The sequence below is a fragment of the Saimiri boliviensis genome, chromosome 14, assembly GCF_048565385.1.
Source record: "Saimiri boliviensis isolate mSaiBol1 chromosome 14, mSaiBol1.pri, whole genome shotgun sequence".
Taxonomy (NCBI): domain Eukaryota; kingdom Metazoa; phylum Chordata; class Mammalia; order Primates; family Cebidae; genus Saimiri; species Saimiri boliviensis.
Window position 1 is genome coordinate 64489107 of NC_133462.1, and position 15159 is coordinate 64504265.

At 48.2% G+C, this 15159-nt stretch overlaps 1 long non-coding RNA gene across 12 annotated transcripts in view; it reads right to left on the minus strand.

The window, feature by feature from the left end:
• Window positions 1-621: 621 nt before the first annotated feature.
• Window positions 622-15159, minus strand: part of LOC104651754 (uncharacterized) — a 48055-nt gene continuing 33517 nt past the window's right edge. For 8 of the 12 annotated variants that reach the window (XR_012513545.1, XR_012513555.1, XR_012513546.1 and 5 more), the window contains one exon: window positions 12810-14994. This is a non-coding gene — a long non-coding RNA (uncharacterized LOC104651754). The other 4 variants (XR_012513550.1, XR_012513544.1, XR_012513548.1 and 1 more) reach the window with 4 other exon arrangements.

The window sequence follows — 15159 nt, forward strand, 5'->3', positions numbered from 1 at the left end:
CAGTGAAGGAGGCTGGTTCTCACCTTGTCTATGCTATAGATAATGAAATGTCTATCTGGCAGTCTGTGTGTCCTGAGCCCCATGTGAATTGCTGCATCTTAACCTCTGGGTTTGGGTATATCAAAGAAATCCCTCATATTGTCCCCGGGAGCAGATGGGGAAGGATCATATTTGTTTGACAAGTTGCAGTGACATCTGTCTAAGGAGATCACCTGCAATTCCGGAAGGCATTTTCTTACACTGGTTCTTCTCATACAGTCACATTTATGACCCACTTCTAAGGCTGGAGATTTTCTCATGAACATAGTGTTTTTTTTTTTTTTTTTTTTTTTTTGAGACGGAGTTTCGCTCTTGTTACCCAGGCTGGAGTGCAATGGCGCGATCTCGGCTCACCGCAACCTCCGCCTCCTGGGCTCAGGCAATTCTCCTGCCTCAGCCTCCTAAGTAGCTGGGATTACAAGCATGCACCACCACGCCCAGCTAGTTTTTTGTATTTTTAGTAGAGACGGGGTTTCACCATGTTGACCAGGATGGTCTCGATCTCTTGACCTCGTGATCCACCCGCCTCGGCCTCCCAAAGTGCTGGGATTACAGGCTTGAGCCACCGCGCCCGGCCGAACATAGTGTTTTATAGCTTTTAAGCGGGGGGAAAATATCAGTCCCAGCAGAACTGCAACATGTAAGCTAAATCTTCTTGCCCCTGAAGTTTAGTTCTGTATCATCATCCTTTCTTGTGACTCAAAGGCAGAAAGAAGAGGGTTCACTCAAACACTTTGAAATATCTGTTGGCTGACCCAGTCCTAGGGCGGGCTGAGAAAATGCGGTGGAAAGGGGCAGAAGAGGGGCCTGGAGCCTCACTTGAGCATCCTGGGACACTTGGTGGCAAGCAGAAAGGTAATTCTGGAGGCTGTGGCGCGCTGTGTGAGGTCTAAGCAGATTCACCACAGGCAGTACCTCCTCCCCTACTGGAGGCTGCCTGCCCTCCCCAACTATCCTCACCTACTCACGTCACTGGCCACTGTTGACCCTCTGGTGGGGAGGTAACCAGACCCAAGGCAGCTGGGGCCAGGGTTCCCCAGTTAGCTGGTGCCCCTCACCGCAGGGATTCAGTGACTCACTTTGAATGAAGCATCATAAATTTCTTCCTAATAGCACACTTGTCACTGAACCATTCCAACAATTTGGCAGGGCGAGCCATTTGGCTCAAGGCAGCAGAGGTAATTCTCTGTTTATAAAGTGTCTCCTGCCGAGCGCTGCAGAGGGCTGAGGACCACCAAGTTAATGTCACAATATCCATTTGGAGCTTGCATGATTATGCCCACTTTACAGATGATGGAGTGGAGTCCCAGGGAGATCATATGGGAAGAATTAGTGACTCAGCCCCTCAGGCCCATCTGGGACAGACCCTGGCAGCACTGTGGAGCGACTGGCAGCAGGGGCCTTTGCAGCAGACAGCTAGGGTTTGAACCTTGGTGCTGCCACTTCCAAGCTGGGTGACCTCAGGCAGGTTCCTTAGTCTCTCTAGTGTCTCCTTCCCTCATGTGTGCAATGGGGATAATGCTTAACTCATGGGGTTTGCGTAGAGATTAAGCACAGTGCCATGGCCCAGCAAGTGCCCCTGTGTGGCTGTTTGCTGGTGTACAGTCTCCAGGCAAGCATCAGGTGCCTCCCGGTGGCTGACTCGGCACCATTACTGGGTGCCCTGTGTCTTTCCTATGGCACTCTATCCTCTCATTGTTCTGAGTAAAGAAAGGTGGCCATCGACATTATATTATATAATACTCCCAGCTGGCATTTGTGGGAGGTATTGTTAGCCCTAGCTGATGGGTGGAAACTGAGGCTGACAGTTTGGGTGACTTCTCCAAGCCCACCAACACAACAGCTCCCAGGGGAAGCCCATGGTCGTGGACCAGCTGCCGCCAGCGAAATTCCGGATGCGGCCAAGTATTTCTGTCGCTGCATTCTTCCCAGGCAGCTTACTCCTTGGACTCTGGACAGTTGCCAAGGAGGTGTGAAGGGGAAGGCAGAAGGACTTCCTGTGGAGGGCGCAGGCCAGGCAGTGAGGGAGCTGAACTGTTGCTTCCAGAGCTGACATTGGACATCTTGTTCATGCATGCTGAGGGGCCCAGGGGCTCCCCAGGCGGCCTCCTGTGCAGGGCTCTGGAGAGCACCCGCTCCAGCGGCGGCGGGCCCCGGAGGCCACAGACCGCCCAGGGAGCCACAGTTGGGCTGTCCAACACTGCCCTGCGGCATCCCGGCCTATGTCACAGGATTTCAGAGCTGCTAAGGTTCTGGCCTCCTCTGCCATCACCGACAGCCCAGAGGGAGCCCCGCGGATAGGTGAAAGGTGTAAGCTTGGGGTTCCAGAAGCTAGTGTGGAATGACACGCCCTCCCCTGCACGCGGGCCGTGTCTTCCCTCCAAGGGTGACCCTGGGGAAGTCCTTTCACCTGTGGGCTGTCTCCTCACAGCTTCAGGACTTGTGACATGGAGGCCATGTCCCCCTCCCAGGGCTGCTGTAGAGGAAGGAGCCTAGAACTTGCTAGGCCTTCACGCACACGGGCCTGGCCTGGGAGCCTGGCCTCCCTGCGGTGCAGTCCCTGACACAGAAAAGGAAGGAATTAGCATAATCACCAATTACGCTCTCTCCACTAGCTTCCCTGTGAAAGTAATTTGCAGGTGCCCAGAGGCAGGGCTCCTCTAAACAGCCACCAGGTCGGGCGATGTGAGCCTCAGGGAATTGTGGAATCAAGCTAATTAAGTGGAAGCCGTGCTCCTGGGGCTGTGTGTTCCTGCAACTCTGAAAGCATCTTCTTACACACAAAAGCAGCTCTAGAAAATGCGGAGAAGGCAGGGAGGGATGCCAATGACAAAGATGATTAGAGGGTTGGAAAATGAGACGGATGTGAGGTTAAAGGTTAAGTAACCAGCAGTGTTTAGCCGGAAGGAGGAAAGAATGAGGATCGGCAACTTCATGTTTCATGAAGAAGATATCCCTCTGCTTCCCTCCCGAGGCTGTGCTCTCCCACCCTCACTCTCTGTATCTTTATCTTATGCATCTTTGTGTTCTATTCACTTTTCTTTGTTTTTTCTTCTTTTTTTTTGAGACAGAGCATCGCACTGTCACCCAGGCTGGAGTGCAGTGTCTCGATCTGGGCTCACTGGTTCAAGAGATTCTCCTGACTCAGCCTCCCGAGTAGCTGAGGTTACAGGCACAAGCCACCATGCTCGGCTGATTTTTGTATTTCTAGTAGAGACGTGGTTTCACCATGTTGGTTAGGCTGATCTCGAACTCCTGACCTTGTGATCCACCCGCCCCGGCCTCCCAAAGTGCTGGGATTACAGGCATGGGCCACTGTGCCCGGCCTTTGTTTTTTTTTTTTTTTTTCCCAAGACCAGATCTCACTCTCCTAGATTAGAGTTCAGTGGCATGACCATCACTGCTGCCTCTAACTCCTGGGCTCAAGTGATCTCACCTTAGCCTTTTGAGTAGTGAGGGCTATGGGCATGTGCCACCACACCTGGCTAATTTTTAAATATTTAGTGGAGATGGGGTCTTGCTGTGTTGCCCAGGCTGGTCTTGAACTCCTGGCCTCAGGTGATCCTCCTGCCTTGGCCTCCCAAAGCTCTATTTACTTTTCAATTCATTTTGACCTTATGGAGGATCTACTCTGTGCCAGACGCTTTGCAGGATTCTGGAGATAACAATGAGGAAAAGACAGGGTCTCTACCTTGCTGGTCAAGTAGAGAAATGAGTCCATAACCTCAAACTCCTCATACTGTAGGACCGTAGTGCTTCAGGTGCTGTGGGAGCTCTGGAGAAGTATGGGTTGTTCAGCCCTGTCTGGGCTTCAGGGGAATTTGATGAGATGATGCCCAAGTGGAGACTTGAAGAATGAATCTGGGAGCCAGTTGAGGACAGGTGGGAAGAGCATTCCAGACAGCAGAAGTCGCCTGAGCCCAGAACGCCAAACACAGTGTTTGGAGGCAACTACGGTTGGCCTTTACTGAAGCCAAAAGTAGAGAAGCAAAAGTGGGGTTCAGGGTGTGGCCAGAGGGCCAGGCAGGGCCCAGATCCCAAGGTTTTGCACCCTGGGCTAGGGAACATGGGCTTTCTCTGGAACCCAGCACTTCCCAGTGTTGAGTATAACATAAGTTACATCAGTGTTAATAAAGTTTCCAAAATAAATAAAAGGTGCTTCTTGGTAAAATAAGTTGAATTGACCTTGAGTTAAACCAGTGGTTCTCAACTCAGGGCTGATTTTGTTTCCTGCCCTCACCCAACCCAGGGGACATTTGGCATTGTCTGGAGATATTTTTGGTTGTTCCAATTTGGGGGTGGGTGCTATTGGCATCCAGTGGGAAGAGACCAGGGATGCTGGTTATCATCCTACAGTGCACAGGGTAGAACCCTACAGAAACTGCTTCTACCTCCTCGGGGCTCCCACAGCCCCTGCACAGGCCCTGCAGGTTGTTTGTCGCTGTACTGTCATGGTCTTTTCACTGGTTGGTCTCCCTGCTGGACTGTGCAGGTCCTAATGGCTGGGTTCAGGTAGCCAGGATTTGGAGGAGGGCGGAGGACATGTGGGAGAGAGTACATCCTGGCAGGGCTGGATGGAGGCCACACTGGGTAGAATCTGGCTCTTTGGGGATACTCCTGCCATCAGTGTTGGTGGTTGATTCTGGGGCTCTTTCCATCCTAGCAGTCCTTCACCAGCTGTGCCTCGGGTGTGGGGAAATTAGACCTGACCCCGAGGAGCTGGCCAGGTCAGTTAGAGTCAGGGACCTGCTCTGTCCTGGGCACTGTGTGGGTGCTTGGAAGACCATACTCTATGGCCAGGTTCTCTTCTGTTTAATTTTTCTTCCCAGAATCTTGTAACGTACCTATCTTTTAGTTGGTTTGACTGTCTCTTCTCTTTACTCCCCTCTCCACCTCCGAATGTCAGCCCCATGAGGGCAAGGCTATTAATTTTTTGTTCATGGCAGATTCCCAGTGTCTAGAGCAGTGCCTGGCATGTAGATTGTGCTCAACTAAAATTTGTTGAATGGACCAAACACAGTGACTCATACCTGTAATCTCAGCACTTTGGGAGGCCAAGGAGGGAGACTCACTTGAGGCTAGGAGTTTGAGACTAGCCTGGGCAACATAGTGAGACTCTGTCTCTATGAAAAATTTAAAAATTGGTTGGGCATGGTGGTATATGCCTGTGGTCCTACCTACTTGGGAGGCTAAGGTGAGACAATCTCTTGAGCCGAGGAGGCAGAGGTTATAGTGAGCTATGATTGTACCACTGTGCTCCAGCCTGGGTGACAGAGCAAGATTCTGTCTCAAAAAATAAAAATAAAAATGGTTGAATGAACAAATGTCTGAATCCCTATCCTTCTCTATGGCTGGCTCAGAGTGCCTGGTGCTGGGGTTAAAAGTCAACCACGGCAGGAACAGAAAATTCCCAGGAAGTTTCCTGCCTAAAAACATGTAGCACTTTTTCATTATCTGGAGTGATCATTCTGAAATTGCTTTAGGGGGAAAACATGGGAACTTCACACTCCCAACCAGGGTGCCCCTCAACAGTCTGGAATGAGGGACTAACCATTAGCTGAGGGAGGAGGGGGCAGGACAGGATGATGCAAAAGGCCAAGCCAGCCGACCGCCAAATGAAACTGTAGTCACTTGACAGGACAATGGCATGAGCAAAGGTCTCCTGCCTCCTGGAACTGTTGCCAAGCATTGTGACACACGGGCCTAACAGCATGAATACGGCACTGCAGAGGAGTGGCCCACGCGGCTGGCAGGGCTTCAGTCACTGCCTGCTCGCCTGAGGAAGCCCATGCATCACCATGAGGGCCAGCAGGGCTCCCCAGTTACACACAGGGAGTGAGGACCAAAGTGGGAGAGCAAGTGCCTACTGGTCCCCTTGGAAGCAACACAAGACAATAAACACATGTGGGTAGGAGCAGGTGTCCAGGCCTAATCAGGGTTGCCAGGGAATTTTGTGCTAATGGGGGTTCTGTTTACCCCTAAGGCAGCAGCTTGGGCTATGAGTGGAGCCAGGCTGTTAGAAGTCTGGGTTCAAATCTCAGCTGACCCTCCAAGCTGTGGGTTCTGAGCTGCAGAGGCTAAAGATGTCGAGCTGCTCTTTTGAGCTTTGTGGCCCCAGGAAAATAATCTATAAAAAGTCTGTGTAGATGAAGGCAGAGCGTGCTGTCTGCTCTGCTAAACTACAGGTTTATTGGGAGGATCAAAAAGATAAGGAAGGGTGGGTGTGATGGCTCACGCCTATAATTCCAGCACCTGGGAAGGCCAAGGTGGGAGGATCGCTTGAGGCCAGGAGTTCCAAACTAGCCTGGGTGACACAGCAAGACCCCCCCGCCACCCATCTGTACAATACATGAAAATATTAACCAGGCACGGTGGCACATGCCTGTGGTCCCAGCTACATGAGAGGCTGAGGTGGGAAGATCACTTGAGCCTAGGACTTTGAGGTTATAGTGAGCCATGATCACACCACTGCACTCCAGCCTGGGCAGAGTAAGACCCTGTCCCCAGAATTAAAAAACAAAAATCAAACATAAACAAAATAAATTGGAAAAAAGATAGAGCAAGAGGAAGGGCCTTAAACCCTAAAGTGTGAGGTGTAGGTAGGAATGGGGGGGATACAGCAGTGTCCCCCAGGACGGGGATGTGCATCAGAAACAATGGCAAGCTCCCCGGGGGTGGCCTTTGAGTTATGGGTGGAAACCAGCTGGCTTTCATGCACACTCTTCACCTGCAGGAGATACCTTCTCAGTCCCTGGGGTTGCTGGAATTCCACTTAAGGCCTCTTAATGAACAACTGCATGGAGGCCCAAAGATATCCAGGTCATATGGGCTGTCTGAATGATTGCATTATTAAAGTAATTTATTTAGTATACAATTTACAGTCAGCCTATAGCCATATAGCACTTTCAATTTGCCAAACTCTTTTCTACAAATGTAATTCTTTTTGTTTTTTTGAGACGGAGTTTCGCTCATTTGCTGGAGTGCAGTGGCGCGATCTCAGCTCACCGCAACCTCCGCCTCCTGGGTTCAAGCAATTCTCCTGCCTCAGCCTCCTGAGTAGCTGGGATTACAGGCATGTGCCACCATGCCCAGCTAATTTTTTGTATTTTTAGTAGAGATGGGGTTTCACCATGTTGACCAGGATGGTTTTGATCTCTTGACCTTGTGATCCACCCGCCTCGGCCTCCCAAACAAATGTAATTCTTAACACCAAAAGCTAGGAATTATTATGCCCATTTTACAGAGCACAGTTTTACAGAGGCTCAGAAAGGATGGGTGAATTTCCCAAAGTCACACAGCCAGTTAGTATTGGAGACAGGCTTTGAATCCGGGCATCTGACTGTAGGTTAGCTTGGTGTTTGCTGTGTATATAAGACTGTTCTCTCCTTCCATAGTTTCCTCCTCACCTCTTTTTTTTAGAGTCTTTGGTTTGGGGCCCACCTTTTTATTTGTGTTGTTTAACCACCCTCCCCTGAAAAATCTAAGTAGAACCCTCTTTCTGACGAGGGCAGCCTGGAATACAGAATTCTCTCTGGGACAGGCTACCGTTCCAAGAGCTTAGCCTGGGCAGCTTGCTCAGCTGGTGCCATGCCCTTAGGGTAGTGCACCTGGCTCCTTACCTAGTCTGTGCTCCCCCTGCCCAGAGGAGCTGCGATCTTCAGTAAGGCAGACATGATCATTCTAACCTGTATAGGTCTCCTGAGAAGGTGATTTCTGAGATCTGCCAGATATGAGACGATGAACACTCTCCCTCCTTAAAATAAGTACAGTTCACTCACTTCCCTGTGGAAAGGGAATTTTGCACTGGGATTCTAAATGCTAGGAATAAAACAAAGAAAAGAGAACGTTAGTTTACAATGAAGATTAAAATACTCTCTGATGTTTAAAATAATACTTCATATGCTACCAATTAATTTCATATCCATTACGACATTTATTCCTTACAATAGCCCTGTGAGGTATTATTAGCCCAATTTGAAAGATAGGAGAAGCTTTGGTTTAAAAGATCATAGATGACTTGTCCAAGGTCACAAGGCGGACACACAAGAGAGATGGAACAAAGACTTGGTTCTTCTAAGAGTCCAGGGCTTCACAGATGGCAACAGCTGTTACTTTCCATGGGTGAAAAGTTAAATCAACAATAAATTCAGGCTGGGTGTGGTGGCTCAAGCCTGTAATCCCAGCGCTTTGCAAGGCTGATCCCAGGAGTTCAAGACCAGCCTGGGCAACATAGTGTGACCCCATCTCTACAAAAAATTTAAAAATTAGCTGGGTGCATACCTGTGTTTCCAGCTCAGGAGGCTGAGGCAGGAGGATCATTTGAACCCAGGAGGTCGAGGCTGCAGTAAGCCATGTTCACACCACTGCACTCCAGCCTGAGGAAGAGAGTGAGACCCTGTCACAAAAAAACAAAAGACAAAAATCAAATGTTGATGAAAGGTAAGGACTTCTAATAAGAATTCCTTTAAATTCCATAACAATGTTACTTATTTCTTCTCCAAGAATAAGAAAATCAGGCTAAGGCATCTAATTGATGCTCACCACAAACCTATGATCCATATCATATCATGAAGTCGGACAGGAGGTACGTATTAAGAGACTCGTCAGCCACTGCTTGATGTTGGGTCCATGGGCATTGTCCAGGACTTTGACTTTAAGAGATTCCAGGCTGGTGTTGCCTCTATAAGTAGTTACAGAGCAATACTCTGTTTCTTACCCAGATACTCAAAGAAATATAAGAATAAGAGTAAATTGGCCAGGCGTGGTGGCTCATGCCTATAATCCCAGCCCTTTGGGAGGCTGAGGCGGGCAGATCATGAGGTCCAGAGATTGAGACCATCTGTCTAACATGGTGAAACCCTGTCTCTACTAAAAATACAAAAATTAGCTGGGCATGGTGACACACGCCTGTAGTCCCAACTAGTCGGGAAGCTGCGGCAGGAGAATTGCTTGAACCTGGGATGCAGAGGCTGCAGTGAGCTGAGATTGCGCCACTGCACTCCAGCCTGGCCACAGAACGAGATTCTGTCACAAGAAAAGAAAAAAAGGAGTAAGTGTAAATCACCACCTTTAAGGAGTTTATAGTTTGGCAGGAAGGTAAGATTTATTATGAAATCTTTGAATGGTCATGTACAAACCAGAATGGAATTGAATGCTCATCAGTTTCGCACCTAGTGTGAGGCGGCTTCATGAAGGAAACAGGTCTTGAGAATGGGGAAGACTTGGAGGGAGAGGAAGGAGAAAGTGTTTCCAACGTGGTGGAGGTTGTGGTACCAAGCAGCAGTAGAGTGTTGGGGATGCATGGCACCCAGTGCCATCCTGCCCACACTCCTGGCACTCTGGTCATTCTGCGTACATTACTTGGGTGCATGTACAAGCCAGGTTTTAACTCTCAGCCTGTGTATCTGCTATTTCCTTTTGGAAAGAGCTTCCTTCCCTTGTGTTTTTGTCCGCTATCTCTCATGCCTCATTTACCTGTTAAACACCTCTCGCGTGCCACTTCAACTTCAGTTCTACCATGATGAGACTGTCTCTGATCTCCTGTGGTGCTTTGTCTTCCTCCTTGTGGCACTAACTGTGTGGTGTGATGTTATGTTAATGAACCTGTGTCCTCTACCAGATCATGCCCTTGAGAACAGGGACTCCTTTCTCTTAATTTTTGTATGGCATTTGTTGAATAAATATAAATAAAAGATGAAAATATTGAATGAATGAATGAGTCTGCAAAAAGATACTCCTACTATAGGTTCACCTAGAACCAGTGGTGCCCTGGGCCACTGGATGAAGTATGCCTAATAAATCTGAACAGAGTTAATGATTCTGCAATGAAATATTGATGAGTTGACTGAGTTATATATACATGAGAGTGAAAACACATCATTGCTATTTAGCTGACTTGGTTGACATTTTGTTTTAGCCTTTTTCCTTGAAGTCAGTGAGGCTGAGACCTGGAGGATCAGGAGGAGTTCACTGAGGGTAGGGTGCAGAGCATGCTGAATGGCCTTGTGCAGAGCCTGGAGGAGAGAGCGTGGGCTCAATGCAAGTGGTTCAGCAGCAGCTCACAGGCTATGAGCAGAATCTGGAAAGGTGAGAGAGGAGGTCAGGGAAGGGAGCAGGGGCCAGAACTCTAAGCAAGTTTAACTGCTTCCTGAGGACAGTAGGATGTAGTTAGAACTTTCAATTTAAGCAGAGTGTGTTGCAAGACTTTTTGTTTCTTTAAAGAAAGAGAACCTTGACTGAAATGTAAAGAATGGTTGGATCAGAGTAATACCTGAGGCTGGGAGACTGGTTTTAAGGCTGTTGCAGAAACGTGGGCATGGGGTGGTGGGGGCTGGACTAGGGTGGCAGCTGTGGGGATGGAGAGGTTAAGGAGGTAGAATGGACACGCCTTAGTGACGGGATTGGTGGGTGGTGAGAGCTGCTGGTGCTGGGAGTGTAAGGAAAGGGGTCGACGATGATAATGCGAAGGGCTCTGGCTTGGGAAACTGGGCAGATTTCAACTGAGATGAGGGAATCTGTGGCAAGAGGTACAGTTGGGCTGAGAGGGAGGAAAGAATAAATTATTTCCAGGAATTTGTCTATAATAGGTTTTGTTGAGGGTCTTAATTATATGATATATAGACATATATATACATCTAGAGGCTTTCCCAATTAGTATAATTGCAGCAATTCAATTAAGTAATTTGGTTACTTAATGCAATTGAAATAGTATGCTTTTTCAATTAATGTAATGACTATCTTTCCATGCTATTATAAATTATATGCTCTTACAGAATCTTCACAAACATTAAAGGGCAACATGTAAATAAATATGTAAACTGTAAGAGAAAATTTGGGTCAGGTATGCTGATTGAAGGAGTTACCCCGCTGCCCTCCTGCAAGAGCAGAGCAGCCTCGGCAACTCACCCCCAGCATCTCCTGGGAGAGGCCTGTTCTCATTGCAGGCAGTGGGAAGAGCCTACAGCTGTACCCAGGAAGCCCCAGGAGCATCACTACAAAACGGACAGGGGACCCGGGGGACGTGAACCTCGGGAGTGAGGGACGAAGGGGCTCAGGGGAAGATCTGTGACTATGAAGGGGTTCTGAAGAAAATTTCCCCAACCAACTGGTGAGAGAAAATGACAGTGTCTTTGAAAGTATTCTGTAATCTCAAAAATGGAATATAAATTTAAGGAATTATCACTGTTATCCACAATCAAAACTATCCATTTAAAACTGATGGAAGTTTTCCCAGCATTCATCTGTAAAATAACAGGCGTTGTGAAGGAGACTTTTTTTTAAACTACCTTCTCCTTTGCACCTTTTGAATCATTTTATATATATATATATATATATATATATATATATATATATATATATATATATATATTTGCAACAGAGTTTCACTCTGTTGCCCAGGTTACTAGAGTGCAGTGGCCCAATCTCAGCTCACTGCAATCTCCACCTCCTGGGTTCAAGCCATCCACCCACCTCAGCCTCCAGAGTAGCTGGAACAGGTGTGTGCCACCATGCCTAGCTAATTTTTGTGCTTCTAGTAGAGTCGGGGTTTCACCATATTGGCCGGGTGGTCTTGAACTTGTGGCCTCAAGTGATCTGCCCACTTCCATCTCCCAAAGTCCTGGGATTATAGGGGTAAGCCACTGCTCCTGGCCATAACTATATATATTTTAAAATTCTGTAAATTGATGTAAACCAGTTCTCATATGCACTTAGGCATTATTATCCAATCTTATAAAGACAAGTCAGATCACTAGGATTTTTTGGCATCAAAAAATCATAGAAAAATCATAATTGTGTCTCACATTAACTTTACTCAATAGAAAAGCATGAGGCCCATGCCTAGGATAACATTAGATGATCACATATTACACTAAAAGTACATGAGTCAGAGTGGCTTTGCAAAGGGAGAGGGCATGGCATAAAATGTATGGGCTTTAGATTCTAGTTGGGCTAACCGTCTTGGTGCCTCAATTATTTTCACCTGTGAAATTAGTATAATGAAACTTTTATAAAGAATCATTATTGGACTCACCCGGGTTAACCTGTGAAAAGGCAGCTGGCCCCTGTGACCTACACCTCTCTATGGGTTTGTTTTGTTGAATCTTAGAAATATCAACTTCCATGTGCAGGAATTCTTTTGACTATGAATAATGAATAAACCTGACTAGATGGCTGTGATAAAGGTGGGCTTATTTTTCTCCCTGTATGACATGTTTCTTGAGTCAGTAAGTCCAGGGCTGGGTAGGGTGACCAATAACCAGATTTGCCCAGGACGATTTTTCTTTTAGCATCTTGGGAAACCTCCACACGGTCAGTCAGCCTAGCAGTAATGGTCATCAGTTCACCATCAGGAACCAAGGTACTTTATTCTTTCTCCCTGGACCAGTCTGAGTGTGGCTTGCTGCCTCGTGGTTGCAAGATAGCTGTTGTACCTTCCAGCATCATGTCTGCATTCCAGGTGGGAAGAAGGGGGATGGCAAAGGCGTCCAAGGTGTTCTCTTAGAGAAGTTTACCTCTTATTCTGGAAAGAAAGTGTTCCTTGAAGACCTGCACTTACAGCTTATTGGCCAGAACTTTCTCATTAGCTGCAAGAGAAGCTGAGAAATCGAGGTTTTGTGTCCACACCGGTAGAAGAATTCTAGGCGAGAAGTCTGGGAGATGCTTTTAGGTGGCCCCTCTGCAGTGTCTGGCCCAGCCCCTCCTCTTTCTTGCACCCAGCCACGGTGTGCTGAGTACCTGCTATGGGACAGGCACCGAGCTAGAATCTGTGATGGACAGAAAGAAGAATAAATGCAACCCCCAGCCCAAGTAAGCACACGGCTTGGTACAGAGGTGACTGTGGTCAGAGGGCAGCTGGGAGAGGGTGGGAGGCACTGTGCTGCCAAATTTCCTTGAGATGCAAGTGTGAATACAGGCTTGGAGGATTAGCTGGATAATAATGAACATGATGTACTTTCCAAGTAAAGATGAACCCCAAGATTTGAGGACAGGACTTGGCAATGAGAAAGCTCCAGAGAGGACAGCCAGGTGGGTGTGAGAAGGAGGAATGCATGTGTAGGGGTAAGTACCTCTCGCTCCTGAAAACGACCAGGCTGAGGGGCCTGCCATGGCATTAGGGAGCCATTGTGAATACAACAGAGTGAGGATGGAGATCTGGGTGACCGTGGAGAACGTCGGCAAAGAGCCGCAAGGCCTCCTTGTGGAGATGAGTCACCACACACAAATGAAGAGTCCAAACCTGCCCTTGAGAAAAAGAAGACCAAACCTTTATCCCCTGCCTGAGGATCCTGCTGAGTGCTCAAGCCTCACCCAGCCTGGTTTCCTATCCTTTTGGCCTCTGACGCCAGCCGCCTCCTCGCTTTTCAACCTCTCTCTACTTCCCCAGCTCAGTTGCTAAATCCACCGCAAGGCCCAGGTCTGGCCAGCCTCTGAGCCAGGCAGGCCAGAGGCAGCAGCCTCAGTTGCCAGCCAGGGTTGGTGCCTGATGCCAGCGACCTGCCTGGGTTCCTAAGCGAGCGGTAGCATGCTCTGCCTCCCCTGCACTGGTACTGGCTGGGTCATAGCACAGCTGCAGCTCTAACCCCCTCCCAGCAGCCTTAGAGCCTTGGGAGCAGACCTGGAATTGTCCTGCAGATGCTTCATGCAAACTCACGGAAGCAGAAAAAAAATCCTGCAAGGTGGGATAGTTACTCTCATGTTGCCCATGATGAAATGAGGCCCAAGGAGGCCAGGTGAGTGGCTAGAGGTTATCTGGACACTCAGAGGTCAAGGTGGGTGGTAAGGTAAAGCCCCAGGACTCCAGACTTGACCCTGTGGTTAAAGCAAACTCAAGAGCTGCCCCCTTTTTATTTTTTCTGAGAATGGGGAAAGATTTACTCAGAGCAAACCTGTCCCCTTCTACATCTCCATTGGTTCCTAAATTCTAGATCTGGACCGTATGAAAAACGCAAGTTCTTGAAAAATAAAAATCAATGCATATTACCTTTGGACATACACAGCTGTAAAAGCATTTTTTTTAAGATGGCCTCTCAGCCGGTTGCCGAGACTGGAGTACGGTGGTGCAATCTCAGCTCACTGCAACCTCTGCCTCCCAGGTTCAAGCAATTCTCCTGCCTCAGCCTTCCAAGTAGCTGGGATTATAGGCATACACCACCACATCCGGCTAGTTTTTGTATTTTAAATAGAGATGGGGTTTCACCATGTTGGTCAGGCTGGTCTTGAACTCCTGACCTTGTGATCCGCCTGCCTCAGCCCTCCAAAGTGCTGGGATTACAGGCGTGAGCCACTGCGCCTGGCTGTAAAAGCATTTTTTCAAAGGACTATGAGACTATGTACAAAGCTGATCGTATGTGGCACTTTTGGAGAAGGCCTTCTTCTCAGGGCCTTCTTCTGGGAACAGAGTCAATTCGCACAGCCAGACGTTCCTCTTTGATTTGATACCCAGCTGCTGGGCAATGGTTAGAAGTCTCTTCCCATTTCAGGCCACTAGTTCAGAAGGGCTCCTCCATTCCAGGGTACCCATCAAGTAGAGATTGTAAGGACATCCCAGAAACCACAGCTCTCTGCAAGGTTATGGCCAGCAGGGAAGAAGGGCCGGGTCCCAGGCATTGGGTTGCTCAGAAGCTCATCAGACAGAGACCCCAAGAGGCAGCCAGCAGGAAAGACCTTATTGTCCACTGGGAAGCCACGTTCTGATGACAATAAAAGACCACCCATGTGAGGGCCTGTAAGACTATAAGAGAAGAAGAATCAACACTGACTGTGCTCCGACTTATGCCAGGCACCAGTGGTACCAGGATGCCATGGCTGAGGAGGGGTGGTTTGAGGAGTAACAGCCTTCTATTACTTGGCAAACGATGGAAGCGGTGCGAACTCTTTGTTCACTGACAGCTGTTCCCCGGTCGCCATGTCTCACTGTGTGTGCACTTGATGGTCTCTGTGTCTTCACGTTGCATTCTGTGAAGAAACCTCTATTAAAGCATTTTTATAGTAAAAAAAAAGTTTATGTTGATCATCTGGTTTAATTTTCCCTAAAAACCTGCAGAGATGGGTACTATTATCCTCATAATAGAGATGAAGAAACTGGGCTGGGAAGATGGCCGCCTAAGAACAGCTCAGGAC